This window comes from Nomascus leucogenys, chromosome 8, assembly GCF_006542625.1.
Source record: "Nomascus leucogenys isolate Asia chromosome 8, Asia_NLE_v1, whole genome shotgun sequence".
Taxonomy (NCBI): Eukaryota; Metazoa; Chordata; class Mammalia; order Primates; family Hylobatidae; genus Nomascus; species Nomascus leucogenys.
The window spans coordinates 51380845-51390557 of NC_044388.1; the positions used below are offsets into that span (position 1 = coordinate 51380845).

A 9713-nucleotide genomic window follows, 5' to 3' on the forward strand; every position below is an offset into this window, starting at 1 on the left:
CCTGGCCAACATGGCGAAACCCCATCTCTGCTAAAAATACAAAAATTAGCTGGGCGTGGTGGCATGCGCCTGTAATCCCAGCTACTCGGTAGGCTGAGGCAGGAGAATCACTTGAACCCGGGAGGCAAAAGTTGCAGTGAGCCGAGATCGTGCCATTGCACTCTAGCCTGGGCGACAGAGCAAGACTCCGACTGAAAAAAAAAAGGAGGATAGACAGGGCTTGGGGATTGGTGGATGGGTAGATAAGGAAGGAGGAGTCTAGCATGACTGTCAGACTACTGACTTGGACCAGCAGGGGAATGGCTGTGACAATAAATAAGATTGGGAAAACAGTAAGGTGAGCAAATTTAGAGGAGAAAATGAATTTCCTTTTGGCATGGTTTGGAAGGCTCGGGAGAGAGGTCTAGGCACCAGATGTTAACGTGAGTTGAAATGGATATAGCTGAAGTCATGGGTGTGGTGAGGTTTTGCAGGGAGAGCAGGGATCCCCAGCAAGGCCATTGCATAAGGGAGAATAGAGAAAAAAAGAACCAGAAAGAGACAAGGAGAGGCCAGAGAGGTGTGCAAAGAACCAGGGAAGAGAGTTATTCACAACAAACAAAAGAGGGGAGAGTTTTAGGGAAGGAGCTGAGCAGTTTAGGGCTCCAGGTGGGGCAGGAGTGAGTGGCCACGGTGGAGCGGCAGTGGTCTTCAAATTGGTCTGGGTAGGTTCTGATGGGTCAGATTGGTCAGTCCTCTCCAGGACACTGAAGGCTGCAGAGGCGTGACTGGATGCTGGTGGAGGGATGCATGGCGGGGAAGCTGAGTCAGATGCTAAAATCCTCCAAGCATGCGCCTGAAATGACCAAGGGAAATGAAGCTGGAGGCTGCCGTCGCCTGGTGGCCTGGGAAGGGCCAAGAGCCAGGGAGCTGGAGGGAGGAGAGAACGTGCGACCTCAGCACAGAGCACTGTAGGGGAGGCGGGGCTCGAGGGAGATGGCGCCGCGCTCCCGGATGAGCAGAGAAAGTGACAGGGTGAGTCGCAGGGCACATTGTGGGATGAGTCACCGAGAGCAAGGCATGGACTCCGGGAAGATGGGGGAGACGAGCCGGGAGAGATTTGCATCGGGGATGTGAGCTGAGTTACACCGAGACAAAAGCGGCTCGGGGCTCCTGAAAGCAACAGGCACCGCCGGTCCTGCCAAGGGGCTGCTTCCTGCGCGGAGTAGAAGACCCCAGGCCAACCCCAATCCCCGGCCCGCCCGGGATGAGGGGGGTTGCGGGGGGCTCCTCCAGGGAGGACGGTTCCAGGGTCCCCCGGCCGCCGCCCACTTCCGGGGGCGTTTCTTCCTCCCAGCTGCGCCCGGAGCGCCTGCTGCCTGGCAAGAGCCCGCCCCTCTGCGCCCAGCCCGCTGCAGCGAAGTGCGCCTGGGTGCCCTCGGCCGAGCCAGCTGCCCACGGTCGGCGCCGCACTGCCCCCTGGTGGCGGAGCGCTCCTGCGACCCGGCTCAACATGCCTGGGAGGGGTCCAGGAGGACGCCGCTGGGGCCTGGGGGCTCTCAGCGTGGGGCCTTGGGGGATGAGGCTGGGCCCGCGGGAAACTGGGCTGGGGCGAGAAGGCTCGCAGGACTTCTTGCCACAGAATGTTTCGATGCTGTTTTTAATTCTGCAAATGTAAGCCTTTCCACTTTAAGTCCAAGCTCAGCCCAGAGGACTGTTCTATAATACATACACTTCAGTTTAAAAATGTTGCAAATGTTAACATGTGTCCTTGTAACAAACTCAAGCAATCCAGAATTACAGAAAGCAAAGAATGAAATGTACTTCTCCTTTCTCCCCCAGACGCCCTTGCATACATTAAGATATGTATATATGGAAATGTTACCGGGAGTCCCGGTTATCCCGAAAGGGTTCTTTCCTGTTGTGTACAATGCACGAAACCGAAAGGGAGTGTCAAGCAGTGCAGGCTTTATTCAATGGCTATGGAATTGGAAGATCTGAAGTCAACTTAGCTTGTGAGAGCTGGGAAGTTACAGACGTAGGGTGTCTTTAATGAAGGGGCTGGGCATTAAGGGTAAGCGGGGGAATATTCACGCTTTTCTTGGGAAAGAACAGAGATTTTCCTGGAATCAAGGAACCCCTTTTTTTCTGTCCCTTCTTGGTCTCTTCCAGTCGTTGTCATGGCGACCGTCAATTGTCATGGGGACCGTCAATTGTCATGGCGCTGGTGGGAGTGTTGCTTAGCATGAGAAGAGGATGATAATGACGCCAGAGGTTCTTCAGAGGTGCCATCTTGGATTTCGCCAGCTTCGGCTGGTTTCGTCCTAAGAAGGAACTTCAAAACACAGGCATTCTCTTTCCTGAAAATCAGCAGAGTTAAAGCTGAGTAGGAATTTAGCTCTGTCCCATATGCTATCGCATTGGGCAGCAAAAGCAGGGTAGGGTCCAGCGAAATCAGCAGGCACTGCAATAGGTAACAGACCCAGCTACATTTATGCAGCATTTTTACAAAAATGAAACCATACTACCTGTAAAGATATGCTAACAAACAACAAAACTAGCAGGAACCAAGATTCCTACTGACACTACCCTTCGTTTTAATTTTCCCTGACAGCAAATGAGGTTAACAGAGCATAATTACCATCTACCGTGACCCTTTCAAAAAGACAGGCTGTATACATTTGCACTAAGAGAAGAAATCGTGTAATGTCAGCAAATTTCCTCCACTTAAAGCTTCTCTATTTAAAAAGCTTCACGCACACACGCATGCATGTCTTCAAGATGACCACAATTTATTTTGCAGTCATTCTTTGCACCAGTTCCCAATTTTTCCCACTAGCTTGCAAGCTCCATGACTCGAGGAGACCAGGGGATCAGAGTTTGTTTTTGCTGAGAAATGAGTCCTTTATTCCCCAAATAGTGACTGACACACAGAAGGTACTCAGTAAATACTTTTTAAAGGAATGCCTGCCTGACTGAATCTTAATGATCTGAGGCTTCTAGTGTGATACCCTACCTTGTTTTAACCTGAAGTGATTTTCCCTTAGCTAAGAGAGCCAGACGGACTGCATCCTGGCTCCTTCACTTGCCGCCCCTTACCCACCCCCTTCCTCAAGGACTTAACTTGTGCAAGCTGACTCCCAGCACATCAAGAATGCAATTAACTGATAAGATACTGTGGCGAGCTATATCCGCAGTTCCCAGGAATTCGCCCGGTTAATAGCACCCAGAGCCCCTGCGTTTGTGTCCTGTTGGTAATGCCCAAAGCCCCGCGTCTATCACCTTATAATAGACTTAAAGCCTCTGCACCTGGAACTGTTTACTTTCCTGGAACTGTTTACTTTCCTGTAACCGTTTATCCTTTTAACTTTTTGCCTACTTTACTTCTGTAAGATTGTTTCAACTAGACTCCCCCGCTCCCCTTTCTAAACCAAAGTATAAAAGAAAATCTATCTCCTTCTTCGGGGCCAAGAGAATTTTGAGCGCTAGCCGTCTCGCGGTTGCGGGCTAATAAAGGACTCCTGAATTTGTCTCAGAGTGTGGCGTTTCTCTATAACTCGCTCGGTTACAACGCTAGGTTAATCTTTTTCCTTTAACTGTTTGTTTCGAATATATTATGTTTAAGACCTTCTAACTGGTCAGCCTGCAGGATAGTATTGTGCTGGGCTTGCTTTATTCCGGTTTGGTTTCCATGATCCCAGTTCACGTGTTACTTGCTTCTCTTTTGAATCCACAATGATACACAACTTTTAATTTGTTAGAACACAAACACAAGGAATTTTTTTCCATTGTAATGTGAGATATGACCGAGGCAAAATGTTTCTTAAAGACATAAAATAATTAAAATAATTACATAAGTTGTAATAAAATAATTATTACAATGTTCTATCTTTGGCATTAAGGCATAGAACCATTTTTTAATCCTAAACTAGGCTGGGCATGGTGGCTCACTCCTGTAATCCCAGCACTTTGGGAAGCTGAAGCTGGTGGATCACTTGAGGCCAGGAGTTGGAGACCAGCCTGGCCAACATGATGAAACCCTGTCTCTACTAAAAATACAGTAAAAAATTTAGCCGGGTGTGGTGGTGCTCACCTGTAGCCCCAGCTACTCAGGAAGCTGAGGCACCAGAATCGCTTCAACCCGGGACGCGGAGGTTGCAGTGAGCCGAGATATAGCGCCACTGCTCTCCAGACTGGGCAACAGAATGAGACCCTGTCTCAAAATAAATTAAATACATAAATAAAATCCTAAACTGTAGGACCAAGATTTGATTCAGAAAAGAGACTTTCTTGTACTAATTTATACACTGTTCATGTCAGATCCAATCTTTCTTTTTATTAGATGAATCTGGAAAAGCAACTGAGAATAATTCAATCAGTCTAAAGGAATAGCAGCTGATGAGATGCAGCCAATAAGCAGTTTCGTATTAGTATTTTTATAAGAAATTAGAAAAACATGATTTTGGGGGAGATCTCATCGTTAACAGCATATATAACATATAAGTTAGAAATGTACTCTGCTAGCTCACAAGATATTTTAAAGCAGGGATTTTAGTGTCATTAAACTTTTATTTATAATAGTTATTTGTAATACAATTTTTTTTTTTTTTTTTTTTACTTTGGAATACCTTTAGATTCACAGGAAAGTTGGATAATACAGGTAGTTACCATATACCCCTAACACAGTTTCCCCTAATGGTAACATATCACCATGATAGTGTTGTGAATTCTTATGTTAGGTTGCCTCCACGCCCATTTTGAATTTACATTGGACTTCCCCACACCAAAATCAAGGCTCAGTCACCCCGGACAAAGTTGCCAGTTCTCTACCTTCTCCCAGTTCTTTTATGTGGTGGATCCAGATATCTGCCTCATACAACTACCTCCTGTTGACCACTTCCCTATGGCACAGCTGCATAGAACCTATTGGCCACACTGACCCTCACACCCCACATAGAATGTGCAGATGTGCCGCAGGACCCACCACTCAGTCACTGTGCCACCTCCTGGAACTCATGCCTGCTTGCTGTAAACCCACCGAATAACTCCCCATGGGAAACCTGTTTGGATAACACCCTGGACCCAATAAAGTGGTAGACCCATGGGTTGCTCTCTTGGTCTCTCTGTCTGCACTCCCTGGGTTCCATGAAGGTGGCCTCCAAGTGTGCCATGTGCCCCGGACCTGTAAGTAATAAACTAGCCCGTGTCTCTCCTAATCACTGTAGGGGTGCTCTGCATCTTAAAGGTCTTAAAGTAAAACAGATACATTTGTGGAAACTAAGATCCCAACATTGGTACATTACTATTAACTCCAAGCTTCATTCGGGCTTCAGTTTTTTCATTAATATCAGCCTAAGTTCTTTTTTTTTTTTTTTTTGAGACAGAGTCTCGCTCTTTCACCCAGGCTGGAGTGCAGTGGCGCGATCTCGGCTCGCTGCAAGCTCCGCCTCCCAGGTTCACGCCATTCTCCTGCCTCAGCCTCTCCGAGTAGCTGGGACTACAGGCGCCCGCCACCACGCCCGGCTGATTTTTTGTATTTTTAGTAGAGATGGGGTTTCACCGTGGTCTCGATCTCCTGACCTCGTGATCCGCCCGCCTCGGCCTCTCAAAGTGCTGGGATTACAAGCGTGAGCCACCGCGCCCGGCAGCCTAAGTTTTTTAAAAATAGCCAAAAAGAAGGATTTAATTTTACAGTGGTAATTTCTGAACAAACAATATTCTTTAGAAACTTCTTGTCTATCAATAACACGTTTAACTATATATTATATCAATATGCCTGAGAAATCAGGCCTTGGTAAAGATTTTTCTTTACTAAGTAATGCATGTGAAATATAATAACTGACAATGATAATACAGTGACCAGGTAACTCAAGAATTATAAGTCATTCAATGAATAACACAGTGTTTTTGAAATGTAAAAAGATAAATATAAATAAGTCATATTAAGACAAAATTTATTTAACTGATAGAAGTAAAATTTGTTATTCTCTCTAGCTGTATAGATAAGACAGGATCTCTATAGTGCATTATTTCAAGACTTACTTAGTAAGAAAACCAGTAAGTTTGATTTTTTTTTTTAAATGCCACTTTTGTTTTAAAACACTTGCTTTGGCCACTAGTTTTCTAGATCTAAGTATTGGCTGTTAATGACATATTTCTAAATTATATACATCAATAATGTGACAATAGCTTCAGGTCAGGAACTACTGTGATTTAGACGTTCGTTCCTTCCAAACCTCATGTTGAAATTTGTTCCATCTTTTTTCTTGTTTTCATAGATACAGGGCCTGGCTCTGTTACCCAGGCTGGAGTGCTGTGATGTGATCATCACTCACTATAGCCTTGAACTCCTGGGCTCAAGCAATCCTGCCACCTAAGCCTCTGGAGTAGCTGGGACTACAGGTGAGCACCGCCAAGCCTGACCTCAAGTTGAAATGTGATCCCCAGTGTTGGAGTGGGGCTTCATGGGTGGTGTTTAGGTTGCAGGGCCAGATCCTTAAGAATAGGTGAATGCCCTCCCTCAGGGGTGAGTGAGTTCTTCCAGAGCTGGTTGTTAGAAACGATCCTGGACCTCCCTCCTTTCTCTCTTGCTTACTCTCCTGCCATGTAATCTCTGCACACTCCAGTTCTCCTTCACCTTCCACCTTGAGTAGAGGCAGCCTGAGGCCCTCACCACATGCAGATGCCCAACCTTGAACTGTCCAACCATTCAGAGTCATTAGCCAAATAAACCTTTTATCTTTGTAAATTACTCAGCCTCAGGTATTCCTTTATAGCAACACAAAACAGACTAAGACAGGAACCTACGCTCCATAGAAGAAGGCCATATGTTATAAGGGTGTTGAGTCTAAGATTTTAGTGTCTACACTTTGTCTTACATTTTCCATTCTTTCCATTTTCACAAGTCCTATGATACAGTCGAAAATCTTTCCTACATACTAGTAAAGCCATAGGAACTTAAAATTATTGAGTGTCAAGCACATATGAAAATCAGACAACGTGCAAAGAAAAATGGGCTGTGTTGCATGAGAAGGAGAAACTAATGTTCGGTTTAGGCATATGAACTGTTCAGAAACATGGTCTGATCAAAGTTATGTCAGCCTTAATAGTAATCTGACAGATAAACAACTAATACTTGAAAGATGGTACTGATATGGACTATTTCACCTGAAGATTGTTGACTTGATAACTTGTTTTTTAAGTTCTGCAAGGTGGTTTAACATCCAAAAATATATAGTCAATCCTGGGTATTCATGGAGGACTGGGACCAGGACCCCTCACATATATGAAAATACACAGAAGCTCAAATCCCTGATATAAAATGGCATAGTATTGACACAGAACCTTTGCACAGCCTCCCATATACTGTAAATAATCTCTAGATTACATATAGTACCTAATACAATGTAAATGCTATATAAATAGTTGTCACACTGTATTTTTATTTGTATTTTTTTATTGTTGTATTGCTTTTTTTTTCAAATATATTTCATTGGAGGTTGGTTGAATCAGCAGATATGGAACACACAAATACAGGAGGACAACTATATCTAAATCTAGATTAATGTAGGTGGTGAGAAAATATTTTATCTCCATCTAAGTAGGTCCTACCAGAGGGGAAACTAGACTCACTCAAAGATTGCTTTGATCAATCCACACACAGTTCAGTGATGGATAGAGCGTCAGTATCTGTTATATGTGTCACCATCCCATGCTAGAGGTGCCAATAGATTATGTAACCTTTCTGAGGAATCACAATATAATAATTGATAATAATATTGATCACATATACATAGACTTGCTTGACACAAGATTGCCACAGACCTTCAATTTGTAAAAAAAAATGCAATGTCTGTGGAAGTACTATAAAGAGAAGCAGAATAAGGCAGATATGCCTGTATAAGACAAAGGGAGAATCTTAAAAGCTGGAAGAGCTTTACAAGGGATCCTCAATAAATCCATACATCTGTGGCCAATGAATTTTTGACAAGAGTGCCAAGTCCATTCAATGATGAAATAATAGTTTCTTTAAGATATGCTGTGAGAGAAATGGATTTCCACATGCAAGACTAAAGTTGGGCTCTACTTCATACCATATGTGAAAAATAATTCACAACCTAAATATAAGAACTGAAGCCATATAGAGGAAAACGTAAGAGTAAATCTTCATGATGTTGTGTTTGGCAATGGGTTCTTAGATAAGACACTAAAAGCCCAGGAAGAAACAACAAAAAAAATAGGTAAATTGGAGTTCATAAAAAATGTGAAACTTTAATATCAAAGGACATTTTCAAGAAAGTGAAAGACAACCTACAGAATGGGAGAAAAATATTTGCAAATCCTATATCTGATAACATCCACAATATATAAAGAACACCTACAACTCGGCTGGGCGCAGTGGCTCACGCCTGTAATCCCAGCACTTTGGAAGGCTGAGGTGGGTGGATCACCTAAGGTCGGGAGTTTGAGACCAGCCTGACCAACATGGAGAAACCCTGTCTCAACTAAAAATACAAAATTAGCCAGGCGTGGTGGCGTATTCCCGTAATCCCAGCTACTCAGGAGGCTGAGGCATGAGAATCACTTGAACCCAGGAGGCGGAGGTTGCAGTGAGCCGAGATCACGCCATTGCACTCCATCCTGGGCAACAAGAGCGAAACTCCGTCTCAAAAAACAAACAAACAAACAAAAAACCAACTCAACAACAAAGAGACAAACAACCCAATTAAATGGTCAACAAAGGACTTGAATAGACATTTCTCTAAGGAAGGTATACAAATGGCCAGTAAGCACATGAAAAGATGCTCAAAGTCATTAGTCCTTAGGGAAATGCAAATCAAAACCACAATGAGATACCACTTCACACTTGCTAGGATGGCTATAATTTAGAGGGAAAAAAAAGAAACATAACAAATGTGCGTGAGAATGAAGAGAAGTTGGAACCTGTGTACATTGCTGGAAAATGTGAAATGGTGTAGATGCTGTGGAAAACAGTTTGGCTGTTCCTCAGAAAGCTAAATATAGAATGACCACAGAATTGTTGTAATACCAACAATTCCACTCCCAGGTGTATAACCAAAATTATTGAACACAGGGACTGAAACAGATACTTGTACACCAATAATCATTGCAATATTATTCACAATAGTCAAACAACAGATGAGTGGATAAACAATGCCTGGTATACACCCCTTTTCTTTCTTTCTTTCTTCCTTTCTTTTCTTTCTTTTTTTTTTTTTTTTTTTTTTTTTTTTTTTTTTTTGAGACAGTCTTGCTCTTGTTGCCCAGGCTTGAGTGCAATGACACGATCTCAGCTCACTGCAACCTCTGCTTCCTGGGTTCAAGCGATTCTCCTGCCTCAGCCTCCCGAGTAGCTGGGATTACAGGTGCCCACTACCACGCCCAGCTAATTTTTGTGTTTTTAGTAGAGACCGGGTTTCCCCACGTTGGCCAGGCGGTATACACATTTTTCTATTATTCGGCCATAAAAAGGAATGAATTTCTGATGCGTGCTACAACATGGATGAAACTCAGCAACAAGGTTTTTGAGGGAAAAAAGCTCAGTGAAAATGTCACATCTTGTAGGATTCCACTTATATGAAATACATGCAATAGACAAATTCATGGAGACAGAAAGTAGATTAGAGGCTACCAGCAGTGGAAGGAGGGGAGAATGGGGATTTATTATCCAATGAGTGCAGTGTTTCTATTCGTTTTTGTTTTTGTTTGAGACA

General features: G+C 43.7%; 1 long non-coding RNA gene across 1 annotated transcript; it reads left to right on the forward strand.

Moving 5' to 3' along the window:
* Positions 1 to 270: 270 nt before the first annotated feature.
* Positions 271 to 3514, forward strand: LOC115836263. The gene is made up of 2 exons (XR_004031223.1): positions 271 to 337; positions 2152 to 3514. It is a non-coding gene; the product is annotated as an uncharacterized LOC115836263 (long non-coding RNA).
* The last annotated feature ends 6199 nt before the right edge of the window (positions 3515 to 9713 follow it).